General features: G+C 42.7%; 1 long non-coding RNA gene across 2 annotated transcripts in view; it reads left to right on the top strand.

Annotated features, from left to right (window-relative positions):
- LOC139084907 (uncharacterized) overlaps positions 1–18,208 on the top strand; it is a 48,803-nt gene that overhangs the window by 3,109 nt on the left and 27,486 nt on the right. For both annotated transcript variants that reach the window (XR_011542846.1, XR_011542845.1), the window contains exon 2: positions 10,844–10,907. This is a non-coding gene — a long non-coding RNA (uncharacterized lncRNA). The remainder of the gene's footprint in view (positions 1–10,843; positions 10,908–18,208) is intronic.

An 18,208-nucleotide genomic window follows, 5' to 3' on the forward strand; every position in this document is an offset into this window, starting at 1 on the left:
CCACCACCTCCACTTCCCATTTACATGAGTCTGCTCCCTAAGGTTTTGCTGAATTGTTGGTTGGCTGGTTGGTTGGTTATTTTTTGTCTTGGCTGACTGGTCTTCTCAATGCATACACTCTCTCTCTCGGCAGCTCGCCTATTCTTATGATTTTTTCATCTACTGTCTCTATGCTGATGGCTGCCAATTATGGACCCCCGCCAAAACTTTCCTCTGAGAGTCAGGCGATTATCACCAAGTATATTGTAGACCTGGAATTTTAAAATAAGACTTTCAACAGGTAGCAATGTTTTGCTTCGTGTAGGCAAAATATCAACCTAAAATACGCTTGTTTATTCAAGCTGTTGTATTTCCAAAGAAGAAATGGGACAGGAAGGAAGACCCATTGAAGACCTAAGTTCAGCCTGGTTTTGAAGAGTCACCTACTTCATGCATGCTTAAGTAGAGAGAAGAAGAAATAAAGAAAAAGAGAAACAGTAGGAAGAAGGAAGAATGGAATGAAGGAAGAAAGAAGGAAGGGAGGAAAAATTGGTGAAGGGAAGAGGGAGGAAAGAAGGAAAACCCTAGTGAATGATTTGCCAAGACTCCATTTTAATGCCGTTTGCAATGAGCAAAGTGGACACTGAAGTTATAGGTGTTTGGTGGCAAAGGAAGCTGCAAATCAAGATTCAGACTTTATGATGGAAGTGTTCTTGGGCTAATTACTTAAACCATATAATTGTCAGTTTTCTCTTCTGAAAATGATGATGCTAACCTATGCAAACTTATAAAACAAATATGAATAAACCTAGCAAAATGCTTGATACTTAGCCCTAAATCCACCTTTGTCAAAATATTGAAAGAACGAATGCATCAATGACATACACCTGCGAAGTGAATGTTAGTGCACTGGATCTGCTTTACAGCTGGGTGTTCTCTGCCTCATTCCATGGCTCACACGGCTGTTAAGAAAGATTGGTGATGAGATGTAATTAAATGTGAATTGCATTTTTGATAGTTCATATTATTTATGATTAGCTCAAAATAGTCTATTTAACCTGAGTGTACTTTATCCCCATAGATATTATGAACGTAAAATTTTTCTTTTATGCATGCTGACAAGGCTAAATATTGTTAAATAGTTTTAAAAAATCAGTGTTTATCCACAAAGTTAAATCATTTTCATTTTTCCTTCACAGCCACATAAATAATAGTTTGGGTACTAATAGCTGATTGAAATTAGAATTAGAAATATTCCCATGATTAGACCCTTTGATCTTTCTTTGCACCCTCCAGCTCGCTCAAGTGTCTAATTGAAGGACAAGTAATAGGTAGAACTGCTTTGCCCAGTGGGCAGTGAATACATGGAACTCGTTGTCTTTAAGGTCTGTGCTGCTAACGTTTGAAATTGCCCAAGGAGGGGCTTAGACACATGAATGAGGGCATGCAAGGTTGCTTTACGTGCATTTCGGAAAGACTTGTTTAAAAAGGTTTGTTTCTACCATGTTCCACTGGAGAGCCCTTAGCATCATCTTGTGAGTAAAGTCTGAGGCTGTCTTGCACATGGCCAGTTCATAGAGGTCCGTGATGCGTGTGGCATTTCTAGAATGACAGAAGTGAATGCCATATTTAAGTTTCAATTAGTAACCAGTGTCAATCATCTTGGACACCTCTGGGCAGAGAAAGTTTCTACCTTCTTTCTGAGGGTAGTGAAACGTCACCTCTTTGTGAAGGAGAAAAAAATGAGTCCCCAGTGGGGTCTTTGTATTTTCAGCAGAGGGACTTTTTACATAGTCCTTCTTCTTGCTCTTGACATTGGCCACATGGAAGAGAGATGAGTGCAGAGCTTCTGAGACTCCATTCTGCCTTTGCATTTCCTGGTGGTTCCTCCCTCATCAGTGGACGTGTAGCAATTCAATGTGAAGCGTGTGACAGGTGTCCTCTCTCCTTCAGTGGCTCAGACAGGGACAGATGGTAGAGACACCTGTGGCTCTGAGAGGGAATGTAGGGCAGGGGAATATGGGCACAGTATGGGTAGTACACACCTGGGAGGGGGCAATGTCAAAACTGGTAGATAAAAGAAAAGGTCAAAAAAATATGTTTTCTCTCTTCGAAACCATAATAGAAAATAAAGTAAGAATTAGTGAGAAAGTACCAATCTAGACAAAATTTTATTTTTATTACCTTCTCCTTTTTGGAAAGCTTTCTCTCAATATAATATTAAAGTTAAGACTTAGAAATATTTACGTTTATTTATTTAAATAAGAATCCTATTACCTAAAATGTTGAAAAGTGGAAAAAACCTGAAAAAATCTATATATAAAAGGCACGTGATTTGGAGTCTATTTCCAGTGTTGACTTAAGATTTTTTTTGAGGAAGTTAGTTGAACTCTCTGAATCTCTTTTTCCTCAGGTATTTAATAAAGATAATTCCTCAACAGAGTCTTAGGTAGATCAGATAAGTCATATATGCGAAGTATCTGTGAAATAAACACTTCATAATACATTTCAGCCAATATTGCTATTATCAATGTTAAAAATATTGAAGGCATATGGTTGGTGACTCAGGGGCTGGGGCCGCTAGTTTTGACTTTGCAGTGTATCAATTGCCATCTGGTGGCAGCACATCGTAGTGTCGCTTCCTGTTCTCCCAGGATGACACAGTTCCTTGAGAGGTTAAATTCCAAGACTACACACATAAAAGAGAAATTGATCTATTTTTATATAACTCCAAAGTTAAATTCATTAAAAGGAAGCTCTGGGTATTGAAGTGACACGTCTAAACTTACCTTGTCCTTCCCCAAGCCTCTGTGCATTCTCCTGGCATCTCAAAACCTGGGCTAGATTAACTTTAGTCTAAACACATGTGCCTTCTCTCTTGACTGGTGGACACGGGGCCTTGTATATAGGTGATGCTCAGTGCAGAGTTGTCGAGTGAATAAAGGAATGACTGTCATACCATTAATAATAGCACTAGCTGTTTTTTATCGAACACTTTGTGTATGTTCTGATATTGAGTGAAGACTGTCTCAAGAATTTTGGAGAGTTTAACAAAACAGACCCTGCTCAGGCGATAATAGAGTAGCTACTGAGATTAAGGAACTGGTAAGTAATGACAAGTTAAAAGGAGATTACGAAGCATTATCATATATAGCATGTCTTTTAGAGGTTCTTAATTGAATTAAAAGGAAGAATGGCTATTAAACAGTTGATAAAAGTGACAAGTGATTTAACGCAGCGCTTTAGGAGCAAAGACGCAACCTATGCGGCATATTTGTGTAATCTGATATAAGGAAAAACAAATGGTTCCAAATACATCCTGCATCTGTGTAAGTTGCTGGGTTCAGATATAACTGCATTATGGAGCCCCTGGAGAGCAGCCTCCTGGGGCTGGTGGAGGGAGGGCGTCGCTGTTGATTTGCTGTTGTTTCGTGCGTTGAGGTGGATTCACAAGCATGTAGTGTGAAGCGGGAACTGACGCACCTAAACAAAATGAGAAGGAGCAAATTCACAGCCTTATACAAACGGGACTCGCCAGACCCAAGAAGCAACACCGCCCTCCTAGTGTTTTACGGCTGTTGAATAAGACCATAGCCCAAGTCGACAGGGAACCCGCTGCGGGCACTGTCTTCGTTCAGGGTGGAAAGTGAGAGAAGATGCCTAATCAGGGTGCTCTAGTATGCCGCACTGTGTGAAGTGTCAAAAGCTGAGCCAATAGAATCAGGATCAAAATATGTCATGCCATGTTCCTTATGGATATTCGATATGGATACGGATATTGACCCACCATAGAAGAGCCCCAAATGCTAATCAGGAGACCGAGTTATCTTTAGGGCTGTCAATGTGGTGGATGATGAAGGCAGGGGTTGACATTCCTACCTGTCCGCCCATCCGTGAATCCCCCATTTTCCTTGCCTTGAATTTGGTTGAAGTACAACACGTCCATCCACAGCATGTGGATTCTGATTGGCCACAGATAATCATGGCCACCTACATCCCCTTTATCAGAATCTTGTTTCCTTGGCCTCTCTTGCAGCCAGGGGAGGAATATCTACTGGGGAAACTCTAAGATGAAAGCCACTTTGTCACCTACTTCCTTCCTGCTTGGGACACAGGGAAATGCTTGGAGCTTCTTGAGCAAGTTTATCAGCATGAAGTGACGGCCAAGATGATGAAAAGTCAACACACAGAGGATACAAAGAGAGAAGATGGACAGTGGCTGAGTCCCATGAGACATCACAGAGAGTGTCACAGAACCACAAAACTCCAGATCTTCTGTGGAGGAACAATTCATGTCTTTTTGACTGAAGCCACTATTGGCTGGGTATTTATCTGACGAGAGCTGATGCATTATAAATAACACAGGCAATATTTTCACTCTCATTTGATTTTAATCATGCCAGTAATGTTTAACAATTGGCAAAAATGAAAAAGGAGAAAAAGAAAACCACAATTAACTGTAATCTCATCATGTGTAAGTATTTCTTCCTTTCAATCCTCTTTATTTACAATTCATGTTTCACTAATCCCCCTCCCACGAAGAAGCAGAAATATACTTAGTCTTTGGTCTGTCTCCCGACTTTCCCAAGTCTCCAACGCCAAACTCAGAAAAAGAAAATCCACTTAACTCAACAGCCTAACTTCTAAAATCCTCTTCTAATGGATGTCCTCCTGCATGGGGCTAATGTTCCGGCAGTTTCTAGCATGGAGGGGGCCCCCCGTAGCTGTTTGCAGATTCCATAATTGGTGTATGGGAAAGTCAGTCTTTCTCAGGAGCCAGGCTGGAGTCTGGTATTTATACTCACAGAAAGTCACTTGTTGGCTTATCTCTTGAGCTTCTGGCACAATCTCTTCAGAGGGTTGGCATACTAAAGGGACCACGGTTTAACAGCCAGATAATCCAGTCACAATGACAGGCAGACCTTCGGAAAGACGAAAATCTCCCAGAACTAGGACTTAGTTCTGAAAAGCTTTTCAGAGACCTACTGGCTACACAAAGAAGGCAGCCTCGTGCCGATAAGAGCGAGCTTTCCAGGCAGCGCCCCTGGTAATTAAGTGGCCTTGTCAGAAAGCTGAGATATACACTGATGCAATTGGGAATATTTGATTTTAAAAAAGATATAAACACATAAAGGAGAAGAAAAAAGGATTTCAAAGAATTGCCTTTAAAACTCTTTCAGAGTCAATCAAACTTAAAATAGGGTGCTACCAGAAGACACCCAGTCCTTTATTTTGAGGCGCCGTTATGAAAATGTGGCTGGGCTTGACAAATCTTAAAATATGCTTTTGTACACTTTTTAACATTTATATATGTGCATTTTTGAATCTTTACTATGTGAGTCTGCATTTGGTAAGGTTGGAGGCTGCTTATTTAGCAAACGTAACAATGGACATTTAAGGCAATTGGAATAGAAAGACTATTTGGTCAAGATGGGTCCATGTGGATGGTAGAAACGGTTTTGTCGCTAGACTAGACTTGGGCAGCCACATGGAAGGTTACTATAAATGCACCATCTTCTAAAAACAAATCATCCTTGTAAAGTCAGCCATTAGCTGATTAATTTATTGCAAGTAAGAGGGACCTTATCCACAGCCTTTATTGTTACCCGTCCTGATTAATAAACAGAAAACAATAATTCCACATTATTCTGGAGGATTTCTTGCATCTAGAGAGCTATCATGGTCATTTATGTTGACTTACTTAGGTTTTGGGAAAAAGCACTCTGGCGTAGCGAGGCATCGCAGCCTGCAGAACCCTGCAGTGAGGGTGCGCGGAGTGACAAAGGAGCTACACTACCTGCGTTCAAATCCTAGCTCTGCCACTTCACAGGCGAGCACACCTGCGCGACGTCATTGACCTCTGTGTGCCTCATTTTCCTGTTCTGTAACATGCGGATGGTGTTAGAGCCACTGCACATGATAAATAAGTTAGTGAATATGAAAAATTTGGAAGAGTGGTCAGCACATCGTAGAAGTGCTGCTTTTGTGTGAGCTCTCAGTACCCCCCGAGGACCAAGCTTGTATAAGTCAAGGGCCAAAGAAAGGGTAAAGCGCTTCTCTTTTCCACTTGCCTCCTACCTTCCATGAGGCAATGAACAGAGGGCTGACTCTGCGGGACAGGAAAGGGGAGAAAAAAGAGAAACTACAAGGAGATCAATAAAAAATAGTAACATCTCAGAATGATATTTTAGCCACAAAATAATGTGAAAAAATTCCAAGGGAATTTTCATTCTCTCTGCTTACATTACTGTACCTTAAATGAACTTTGATGTGATAAGTTACTCACATGGCTTGTTTTTCCATATATGAAAAGAAGCAAACAAATTTGCCCCTCGACTACCTAGGGTGTCCGGAGGCTATGGGCAACTCCTGCCCTCCTGCTTCCCTCCCTCTGTCCCTCCCTCCTTCCTTCCTTTCTCTTTCTTTCTCTCTTTTTGTCTTCCTCCCCGCCTCCTGCCTTCCTCCTTTCCATCTTTCTACTATTATTATTCGATATTCATCAAGAACCAGCAGTGCTGTTTTGAATGAACAAAAATAGATTCCTCCAAATGGCTTTTCTCCCCTGAGAGATGATGGATTGCTTTTCTCCCCTCAACGCAAACCAGAAATGGAAACAGATGAAGCAAGTCTTCAGCGGTGTCAGGCGAAGGAGCCTGGCTTGTGGGGAGTCTGTGTCTGGTGGTATTTGGAGAACGAGGAGAGGCAGGAGAGGCTGTGGTCCACTTCTGGTCCCCACCTGGACGAGCGGATGGGGGTCTGCTCTCTCCAGGCCTGAGGGAGAAAGGGCTTTCTCCTCTACTAGCATCCTGACTGCCCTATCTGCCTTTTCACTGGTTTTGCACATTCTTCCCAAAATATCCACAGTTTGACTTTCAGGGGCACACCACAAGCCAAGTCAGTGGATGCAGGAAATGTCTTATCAAAAATCGTGGCACTTTCGCAGTCCTTTGTGGATCTGTGCAGAGCAACAATGTGCACGTTCCCAGCTGAGGTCCAACAAGGCGATGCTCCGCCTTCTTGTTTCAGCTCATGCTGTAAACAAATGTCCTTTTAGCAGTCTATTTTGTGCCACATTTTTTGCATTTTTGTGCTTTCTGTTTGTGACTACCCGTTTAAAATGGACTCCAAGCCCAGTGCAGAAGGGCTGCCTAGGGTTCCTGAGCGCAGGAAGGCTGTGATGAGCCTTACCGAGAAATTCGCTGAAGAAGCTTCTTCAAGCGAGACTGCTGGGCCAGTTCTGGTTGTAACGTTGGCTGTGAGATCAACGTTCATGAATTAACAATATGTATGTTAAATAAAGTGTCAAACAAAAATGGTTATGTAGTGATTGGTTGGTGAAAATATGACAAGAGGCTCCCAGGAACCTATATCTATATTTCCTCTATATTGTGAAAGCAATTCAATATTTGCCGTGACTGTATGTTCACAGTGACTACCTCTGATAACGAGTATTGACTTCCGCTTGGGAAATGGTGGGCTAGACTATTCCTCTTTCTCCATCTTTGCTGATTTTTTCATTCAAAGAAATAGAAAGTCGTTTCTGGGTTAACATTTGTCTCCAGCTTCTCTGGTGGATCCGCTCTTTTCAATACGTTGACTTTTATTTCAGAGCTGGCTTAATTAACACCATAACAAGGAAGTTACAGAAGGGAATGGTATTTCCAGGTTTGTGCATATGGTACCCGGCCTTGTTCTTGGCCGCTTGTGATATTTATTGTTCTTGGTCTGTTGGCATTTTTATGATGCTGAGATTCAAATTTTATAGCTGTTTTACCAGGCTAATTTTCCATGCCACATTTTGCCAGCCCATCCTAGACACCCAACAAGTCACCTCTGAGTCACTTGCTGCTATAAATTGCGTACTCCCATCATCCAGAAAGCCTCTGGCACTCTGTGCTCTCCCTCAGTCTGGAAACAGGTCAGAGAGGAGAAAAGTGCAGCATAAGAAGTCCCCTCAAACTTTTTCTCATATGATTACTAGGAGACGGGGAGATCCTCCTTTCCTTTAATATTTCTGACTATTGCCACAGATGTAAAGAGTACCTAGAAAATGAATAAATGTTGAATTATGAATTATGCACCAGGTCCCCACCGTAATAAGTCACCATGGCCAAATTAATATTCTCTCCTCTCCTGATAAAGATCCTTTGTGAAATCTCATTGCCGTGTGGCTCAGATTGGGTAGGAAATTTTCAGTTACAGAAGCAGCAGACGGACTGTGACATTTAGTTCTAGAATATGTCTCTTGATTTGAAGACTTGGAACCGCGTCTTCTTCCATGACCCCAACCACAGTGAGCTCATATATTTTTAAACCACACTCCAGTTTGAAGCTTGACTGTCACTGTGCAGAAGAAGCGGGTTGGGCTCCTCCCTTTGAACGTCTCTAATTCCATTCTCTTGGTCTGTGAATCCTTAAAGTGGAGAATTGCAAGCAGTGAGCATTCTCTTTCTGTGTCTGGATAGGTGAACGCTGAACCTCAAATATTCTAAAGCTGGGGGACCAAGCATCAGGTGTACTTGAGACTGGGATTTTCCCCAGGACGTGTGGCTTAAAGCTAGGAAAGTCCCAGACAAATTGGCAGGAGTTGAACCCTTAATGCAGTGAGATTATTTGCAGATTGCTTGTGCTCTGCCTTCTTTTGGATGTTTTCCTAATAGAAGCTGTAAAAGAATTCTAGAACATGGAGAGAAGGCCACAGAAGATCACTGAAATATGAGCCCTTTCGTCTTGGAATGCACTCAGGCTGATGCATCAAAGAAGACTTTGGTGTCCCCATTGTCCATCTCTCTCCCTGGACACAGTGGCTGAGGAACACAACACCATCATCCCCTCATCCAACACTAAAGGTCCCTCTACTTCTGAGGCTTCAAATAGACTTAATAAGAAATACAAAAGTGGGGTTAAAATTCTCATCTATGTTCTTTTTTTTTCTTAAGATTGGCACCTAAGCTCACATCTGTTGCCAATATTCTTTTCTTCTTCTTCTTCTTCTCCCCAAAGCCCCCCAGTACATAGTTGTATATTCTAGTTGTAGGTCCTTCTGGTTGTGCTATGTGGGACGCCACCTCAGCATGGCCTGATGAGTGGTGCCATGTCCACACCCAGGATCTGAACTGGCAAAACCCTGGGCCACTGAAGTAGAGTGCGCGAACTTGACCACTCGGCCATGGGCCGGCCCCTTATCTATGTTCTAGTTTTTTGTTTGTTTTTGTTTTTTGAATTGTGTTTATTTAGTGTTTGTATACAAAAAAGAAGCCAAGGAGGACATCAGGGCTCACAGCTGGGGCCTGTCCTCACTGGTCTGATGTCCCGTTCAGGCTCCAGCCACGCTCTCCGAGAAGAGAAAGGTCTGGTCAAGAGTTTCTATCTGAGGAGTTATTGCTTCAAGACCCAACACCTTCGAAGCCTGTTCTCTTTAGTGGCCACATTTGAACAGACCCACATTGACACAATCTTATTAATATTCTTTTATATATATATATATATTTTTTTTTTTTTTTGAGGAAGATTAGCCCTGAGCTAACTGCTGCCAATCCTCCTCTTTTTGCTAAGGAAGACTGGCCCTGATCTAACATCCATGCCCATCTTCCTCTACTTTATGTGTGGGATGCCTACCCCAGCATGGCGTGCCAAGCGGTGCCATGTCCGCACCCGGGATCCGAACTGGTGAACCCCGGGCCACCGAAGTGGAACGTGTGCACTTAACTGCTGGGCCACCGGGCTGGCCTCTAATATTCTTATTCACATACATTGTTTTTATGTAGTAGATGGTCTTGAACGTATTCCAGGTAGTTTTGTTATGTATCATATATTTTATCCAAACTTCTTTGAATTATTTAGTTAGAATAAAAAAGGCAGTAATCATGCCATTTACCTCTCCTCATTCTCCCATGCAGTAGGATCTTAAATTATTCCAATATTTTGCATCAACAACAGAAATAAATAGTTGTATGTGAAATTTAGGTCATGTTGAGATTTTCTGACCCAATAAAAAAGTGTTGGTTGTCTAAGGAAATCTTCTAGAGAATTATAATATGTCAAAATACAGTAAAAGCATGGCATTTGAGATTGAATCCAGAGCAAGCATCTGAAAGCGGTTGTAAATTATTATATTTATGACTAAATATATGCTTAAATATACACACTCCTATGTGCTCTTAAGAGCTGACATACTCCAAATCCAATTTTGAGAAACTCTTTAGAGAACAAAGTCATAGTTTAGCAAGGAAGGTTTGGAAGGAGATCAAGAAATTAAAAACAATAATAATAATGTTAATAATATGAGTTCAATTGGGTCACAGGAGAAGATGGGGGAGGGGGAACTTCCTCCTGCGCCCCAATCTTGACATGATAGGATTCATCAGCCCAGTTATGACACACCTGGATTTTATGCTTAGTGTTTATCGAGGTCAGGAGAATTGGAGCATCTAAAGTGAGATGAGTAAAGAAATGTTCGCTGTCAGTGAATGTCAGCATGTAGGACGACCTTCCGTTTTCCACGAGTTATATTGCCTTGACCTTCATGGCTCAGGAGTCAAGACCTGAAGGGTCATAGTTTTCTACTTGTGTCTATTTATTGAACTTCTTACACATGTAGCTGAAATAAAACAAAACCTTCTCTCCACCACCCCCTGACAAATGGAAGCTTTAGGCCTATTTATGCTCAGGTCACATCTCACAAATCCTTCTTGAATTGACTGGGAGTGGGGTCCAGGCATGGGGGAATTTTTCAGCTAGATAAATAACTCTATTCCAGATAATTCTAACATATACCCAGGGCTGAACACCACTTCCAAAGGGAAACCCCTGAGTGTTGACATGACTTGATTGAGAAAATAATAGTGGCTTCTTTTCTTGGCAGAAGGTTGATCCTGCGAGAATGGAAGATGTGTTTTTATTCCCCTCTCAAGGAAAATGCTCACACGGTAGGTCTCTCCTCTAGAAGTCTACACTTTCCTTGCCTCAGAGAATAGATAAGAAGGTTTGGCTTTCAGAAGTCTGAGTTCTTGGTGATGGGTAACCGGATTTTCCCAGAGAGGTTCTTGGTGTGCAATTGAGGGCGGTGGCCCATTTTGAGGGCTTCCAAGGCAAATGACCCAATTTGGAGGAGGATGGAGAAGTTGTGGTTTGGGTGAACAACTGTCCCAGTTTACCCAGAGCTGAGGTGTTCCTGGAAAATGGAACTTTCCAACTTTCTGTGCTAAAAACGAGTCCTGGGCAAACTGGGTGGTCACCCTATCTTGTAACTCAAGGACAGTATCCTGATGGGCTAGAATATCAAGAGGAGGCAGTTTGGAACCTTTCCACGTGGGGTGGGCATCCATCTCCAGCTCTACCTTGGCTCAAAGGGAGGGAGCTCATATCTCTGAGCAGACTCAATGAACCTAAGTCAGGGGCACCCAGGAGTAGCAGTCATGATGGACTGAGGACCAGAGGATTTCCTCAATTCTAGATTGAGAAAGCTCCAGGAATCTAGAAAGCTCCATAACAGATAGAGGAAAAGTCCTAAAAATGACCAAGATTGACTTACTACTAAACCAGATGGATGGAGCAGAGCCAGACTAGATAGCACTAAGAAAAACAATGTGATAGGTGTTGCGCTTTACTACATGATATGCTCATTTTCTTAAACTCCTGCCTAGGTTGAAATGGGGAAAGGAGAAATACAAAGCTCTACAAAGACTACTTAGAGAAAGAAATAGGGGGGACAGGGGAAAGCCTCAACCAGCCTAATTCCTTCTGCCTCTGTTAAACAGTCCTGGGAACAAGCACAAAAGGCTTAGATGCTTGTTTCAGAAAATGCCTGCTCCTGAAGTATGAGACTGTGAACCAGCTAGACAGCTTGCTTGTCCAGACTGCTTCAAGACCTCCCGCTGCTGTGTCCGCCAGGCCAACACTGTTACGGCACAGGATCAGAGGGCTCTCTCCGGGAGCCATGATCAGCTTCAGCTTGGTTCTTAGTGGGGCCCAAGTTGGAGTTAGCAATGAGCTTACTTTCCTCTGAAAAGCTTCCAAATGCCTCAACATAACAAGGCCCAGAACAGAGGGGTTCCCCCCTCTGGATTAAGCAACACTAGGGTTCTGGAGAGTTCCACAACAAACTTGAATTCCCGTCAAACCAAGAATTCAAATCTAACACTTATGCTCCTGGCTGAAGAGGGAAATTTTTCTATCTAGAAAATATAAGGACTAAGCCATTTTTGCCCACACCCTGTTTTTAATAACTAAATCTCTGGTACCATGATAAGTCCAAGAGTCAGGCATGTGCTCGGAAACCCAGCATCACAATGACAGGAGCCTTGAGCTGGGAGCAGAGGTAGGCTTGGGGTACCCTCCGAAGGGCCCCAGAGAAGTTTCAGGGACCCCTGGTCTCCAGGGAACCCCATGCTCTGTGACAAGAGAAGTGTTACAAGCAGGCAAAGGAATTCTGCTGAGATGAGACAACTCTCAGCACAATCGAAGCTGGAGTATGAATGCAAAAGGTCAGAATGTCGGATCCGGAGGGACAAGTGTGTTTGATGACGCAACAGCCTTCTATCAGGGACTTTGCTCCAATGTGCCATCTGCTAAGCTGAGAGACAGCACTGCTGGACTAGAGGGCAAAGAGCTGGATGTGGAGAGTGGACAAATAGTGCAGGGTGATGCTGGGCAGGAACGCACGTGGGAGGGGAGAGACAGAATCAGTGGTCAGTGGTGCTGGAAAGGAGGAAGGATGTAAGACGCAGACCTGTTTAGCTCCAGAAGCAATCTTGAGTATCTGATCTATGTTCAACGTTCCATGATGTGTCCAGCTCACTGAAACATACAGAGGTTTGCACTCCCCAGGGAAGATACCCAAGCATGTCCCCGGATAGCCCCATGTCCCTGTCAGATAGGACTGCAGAAAGGACCCATGATGGACAGATTGTGGGACTCAGGCAAAGAGTGGGGAATGATGGCTTTATAATCATAGGCTGATGCTGGGGCTGTGACATGGACATCCACGTCCAGTCTAAACTGACCTTTCCCCTCGGCAGCCCCAGAAAAGACCAGAGGCTCTGAGATTGCTATGTGTGAGGTGAGGAGGGAAACTTTCCTCAAAAGGCACAGCCGGGGACAGTGAAACCTGGCGGCAAGGCCGCGCAATGGTCCGGCCCTTGTGTCTATGGCCCAGCATCACGGCGGGCTGATGTTGTCTAAGCTGCCAGCCAAACGGCAGCAGGTGGGCCGAGAGCCCTGTGTGTGCCCTGGGCCATTCCCCACCAGCTCCCTGCCTCGCAAGACCTTCCTCAGCATCTCCCAACCTGGTGTCAAACTCTGAAGACTCTGCCCTAACTTCCCCACCAGGACCATCTAGACAAGGTCCCCCTGACTGCAGCAAGTCCAGCCTCCTAACTGTGCTTGATCAACACATTTTTATGTCGGCCCTTCTGGTGTGTTGACATCGATAAAGAAGGAAAGCTTTCTCTGCTTCAAAGCCTTGAAGATGCTTGAGAGGACGCAGCTGCCAGCCCACAGAGTGATTTTGAAAGAGCACGGATAACAGCTATCCCAAGAGAAGGAGGAGGAGCAGGCGGGCTCCCGGCATTTTTGATATCTGGATCTCAATGGGGATGAGCCTGGAAGTCTATGAATACAGGCGAAATCAGTAAAATCAAGCGATGGGAAATAATCACCGCTGATTTTCCTCTCCATTTGGCTGGAGCTTGGGAAGAAAAAGAACGCCATTGGCTTCAACTGCATCATGCACACACTTCTTGGAATCTCTTGTTTCACTTTTGCTTCAAAAGAAGCTACAAAAATTAACCTCCATTTCTAAATAACATGACAAGGGCATTTGTAAAGACGAATTTACTGGGAATTATATGAGCATGTTGAAATTATTTTTCTTCTTGTAGTCAGGATCTGAGTTATCTTCTATTCGTATGCAAATATCAGATTCCTGAGCTTACTTTATTTTCTACAAGGCTGAAACAGTATGTATTTCCTAAAGTTTAGAGGAGAGGAGTCCTGATATGTTAGCAAAGCCATTCCGATACCAGGTTTAGCAAACGCATTTCTGACTCCAAATGTGCATAGAGCCAAGATGCTTCATTTTAATATTCAGATATGATAAATTATCCTATTTTTCACAAGAGTATAATGATTCATTGATTTTTAAAATTAGCATTGAATTTTAGAAAGAAGCATTTGCCTCTTGCAAGCAAAGCCGATGGGTAGAAATACCGACTGTCTTTAATTATCTGCAGGCTCCTATCTGGATCATGACTTTTGGGTGTGAGTCCTTTCTGAGTTACTTCGTGTTTCCCCGGCCATCTGTCTCGCTGATTTCTTCCATTTTAACTGCATTCTAAGTCCTTTCTGGAGAGCAGCTTATAATTAAAATGATTGCTAATTGTGTGTTTTTAATTAGCTGCTGCCTAATGAGAAATTACATAACAATTTGGTCCCTGCAGGGAGATGAGTGACCAGAGAATAATTGTTATTTAGGGACAGTGTTCTTATGTTTAACTTTCGCCCTGCAGACAAGGGCTCAAACAATTACAGCTTATTTAGAACACGGCAGAGTATAAACAGGAGAAAAAAATAGGGGCGTAAGGTTTTCCTGCTGCATAGTCTTTCACATTCAGAAATGGCCAGAAAAATCAAAGAGGAGTCTGATATTTCTACTTAGGAACAACCCAAACTCAGCCTGGCCAGTCGACAGCATCTAGTAATCCTTCAGAACGAGATCCCCCATGGACGCCCAGCGACGGTGTCAGCAAACCAAGCCTCAAAGCAATGATCACATTGGTAGGCAATGGTTTGACCCTGTTGGTTTTCAGGACAGTTATTAACACAGCAAAAAATGTGCTTTGTTCCGCTTCATCTTTTCTTTCCCAGCCAGCCCCCATTCTCATTAGCTGGGGTCCTTCCTACAAGATGATAAAGGAGAAGAGAATCCATTTGAAATGAACATTATCAAGACATGTGTGCTTAGTGACTTGCCTACAAATGACATGTCTGTGTGTGCAAGGAATGCATTATAGCAGTCATTTTAATTTAGTCTGATCAGTGCAAGGATTCATCCCTTACATACCAAAGCAGAAGGCGACCCCAGCTGGAAATGACAATGCTCCTGAGATCATCATCGTGTGCCCAGCCCCCAGAGGCCACTATCTTCTTAGCTTGCCTACAGATGCTTTTGTTAAGAAACAACACAAAACTTCTTTCAGTTATGCTGTTATTTTAATTACTTGCTTGTGAAGATACTACAGGCCAGGGTTTATCAACATCAGAATCACCTGGAAGCCTTTTGAAACCAGGAACTGCTGGGCTCCACCCCCAGTGTTTCTGATTTGGTGGGTCTGGGACCTGAGAATCTGTCCTTCAAACAAGATGCCCTTGGTCCAAGGACCCCTCTGAAAACCACTGCTACAGTTTATGAAGCATGTTTCTGAAAACTGAATAATTCTTTCTGGAAGATATGGAAAGTGCAAGCCTTGTTTTGTTTTTTCCTGTGGCTAGGCTACCACTTCTGCCCTGATTGCAAAGGCTGTCTGCAGCCCAGTCTGTTTGCATGGGATTTCAACAAGAGGAGAAAAAAGCCTGGAAGCCTGGGCTTTTTCTCAAAGGACTTGAGACTTAGAAATGGCAGAGGCATTGAGGAGGAGGGGCTGGAGCCAACATAAGAAGGAAAGAGACGAAGGGACATTTAATTATGGAAATCATTCTCACCCCCCTCTTTTTTTTTTGCAGGGGAAGATTCCCCCTAAGCTAACATCTATTGCCAATCTTCCTCCTTTTACTTCTTTAGCACATAGTTGTGTATAGTTGTAAGTTCTGGTTCTTCTACATCAGCTGCCATCACAGCACGGCTACTGACAGACAAGTGGTGTAGTTCCACGCCTGGGAACCAAACCCAGGCCACCGAAATGGAGTGCGTCAAACTTTAAGTGCTAGGCCATCAGGGCTGGCTCTCATACTCACTCCTTTGATGAGTGATTTGAAAAATACATAGACAGAATGTAGGAGCATGTCAGCCTAGGCTTTGGAATCAAATTGTCCCAGGATCCTGGCTCCTTGACTCAGCTGGCCCCGTAAACTTGGTCAAGATCCTTAAAAAATGTAAGCCTTTGTTCTTTGTCTATAAATTGGAAACACCAATGCTACCTATATTGCAGAGGTACTGTGGGGGTCAAACGAATCACTTTGCTTAGCATATAGGAAGAGCTCAATAAGTGTTAGGTAGCATCCTCCTCCTCAAACTTCTAGGGGAAAATACAGGTGAATGTGTGTATCATCTTGGGAGTTCGGAAGACTTTCCAATGCTAGCGAGGGGAAGTTTTGCTGTTAAAAAGTAGAAGTCTATTCTAGAGTGGAAAGAAAATTAATTTGTGGATAAGATTTTACTTACTCGTAAAATAAACTATTTATTTAACAATTATTTATTAATGAAATAATTATGCTAATGAGTGAATAGATCTACAAAGAGATATGTTTTCTGAAAAAAATAAAGCAGAAACGAGGTTGTTTGAGCAGTTATAACGTGGAAAAAAGGCCCACACACAGGGCTAGATTTTCTAGAGAGAAAGTACAAAGAAGATGAGGTTCTAGGAGTGGCTTTGAAGAGAAATCCCAACATTCGGTGGCTCAGTACAAGAAGCCTGCGGTTAAGACCGTATTTCATGACCTAACAGTTAGGAGAGAAATCGGGAAGGTAAAAAATCAATCACCAACCCATTATTCAAGGCTCCCAAAGTATGGGCTCCAAGCTCCCTTCTCCCTTCATGTGTTTCTAACTCACCTGGATTTAAAAAATAGTTCACTCATCAGGTCTCAAGTGCCTTCAATATTCTGACCTCTGCACTTCATTTTGTCCCAAACCTTCCTTCTAACTTGAACATTCAATAGTGTGCCTCCATTTGCTCATCTTCAAAATGCAAATATAATATCATCCCTTAAGGTTGTTGAATAAAGTATTCGAACATACCTGGTTTGCAGTAAAGATGACATAAATGCTTACTGCTATTACTATTATATTATTATTATTATTACCCTCTCAATGATCCACTTCAACCATCAACTTCCTCATCAGCCTTCCTGCGGCAGCCCCAGCCGAGTGGTCATCTCCTCCCTTGACATGATGGGGAGCGTTGACCAGGACAATCTACTGGATTGAAGCAGAGACAGTGTATTGTTGTATAGAATGAGCATATGAAAGATGTTTGGTTATTATTTTTGTAAAAATATAACTGTAGAGAGGGTATTTTGCATTTTGTTTTAAACTGAGAAGTGTTACATCATGGGAATGCAAAAAAAAAAAACACGTCATACAGGAAGACATCAAGAGAAGTAACAGTGATCGGAGGCCACAGCAGCGTGTGGTCTGTGAGCTCTTTTTTAGGGACAGTTTGAGAGAGAGTTTTGGAGTCGTTTTCAGAGATGATAAAAATTAAAGATTTTGGTGAACAGTGACATTGCTTGATGGCATCCTGGGGCTGCCACCTGCTCGTCAGTTCTCTAGACCACTGAGGGTGACCCCATACTGCTCCCCACATCTGCCTGCATATCTGTATGTGTAGATGCCTTTGGCTGTAAGTGGTGACATTTGGGAAGTGCTTTTGAATTGTAAAAGCCCAACCCTTTCTTGATGGGCCCCACATATATAATGGGACAGTTTTAAATTATCCCATTGGTTGCCTAGTTGTTCAATTCTTTGGCTTCCTAGGGGAGCCAGTATAGAGTTTTATTGCCTCCGCCCCTGTATTAGATAATAAAAGAAGAGGAGCCTTTAATGACCACATTAGATTGAGTTAAAGCAGATTGATTTCTCCATGTGTATTAGCTCTTGTTAACCAAAGACAGAATGTCTACACTCAACAGATGACCCCCTTTCCACAGCTGAGCTCCAGGAGCTCAGAACAGGCTTATATGGATTCGGTCAGTGGTCAGTAAACTGTGGCCTGAAGGCCAAAGCCAATCCACCACCTATTTTTGTATGACCCAGGAACTAAGAATGACTTTTACATTACTAAATGGTAGAAATTAAATCAAAGGAAGATATTATTTTTTGACATTTGAAAATAATGTGACATTGAAATTCAGTGTTCATAAATAAAGATATACTGGAACACAGCCACGCTCGGTTGTTTGTGTATCATCTGTAACAGCAGGGTTGAGCAAGTGCAACAGAAACCTAAAATGTTTACTACGTAGCTCTTTGCAGAAAAGTCTGCCAACTTCTGGATTAGGGAAATTGCTTCAG

This window comes from Equus przewalskii, chromosome 7 (genome assembly GCF_037783145.1).
Source record: "Equus przewalskii isolate Varuska chromosome 7, EquPr2, whole genome shotgun sequence".
Lineage (NCBI taxonomy): Eukaryota > Metazoa > Chordata > Mammalia > Perissodactyla > Equidae > Equus > Equus przewalskii.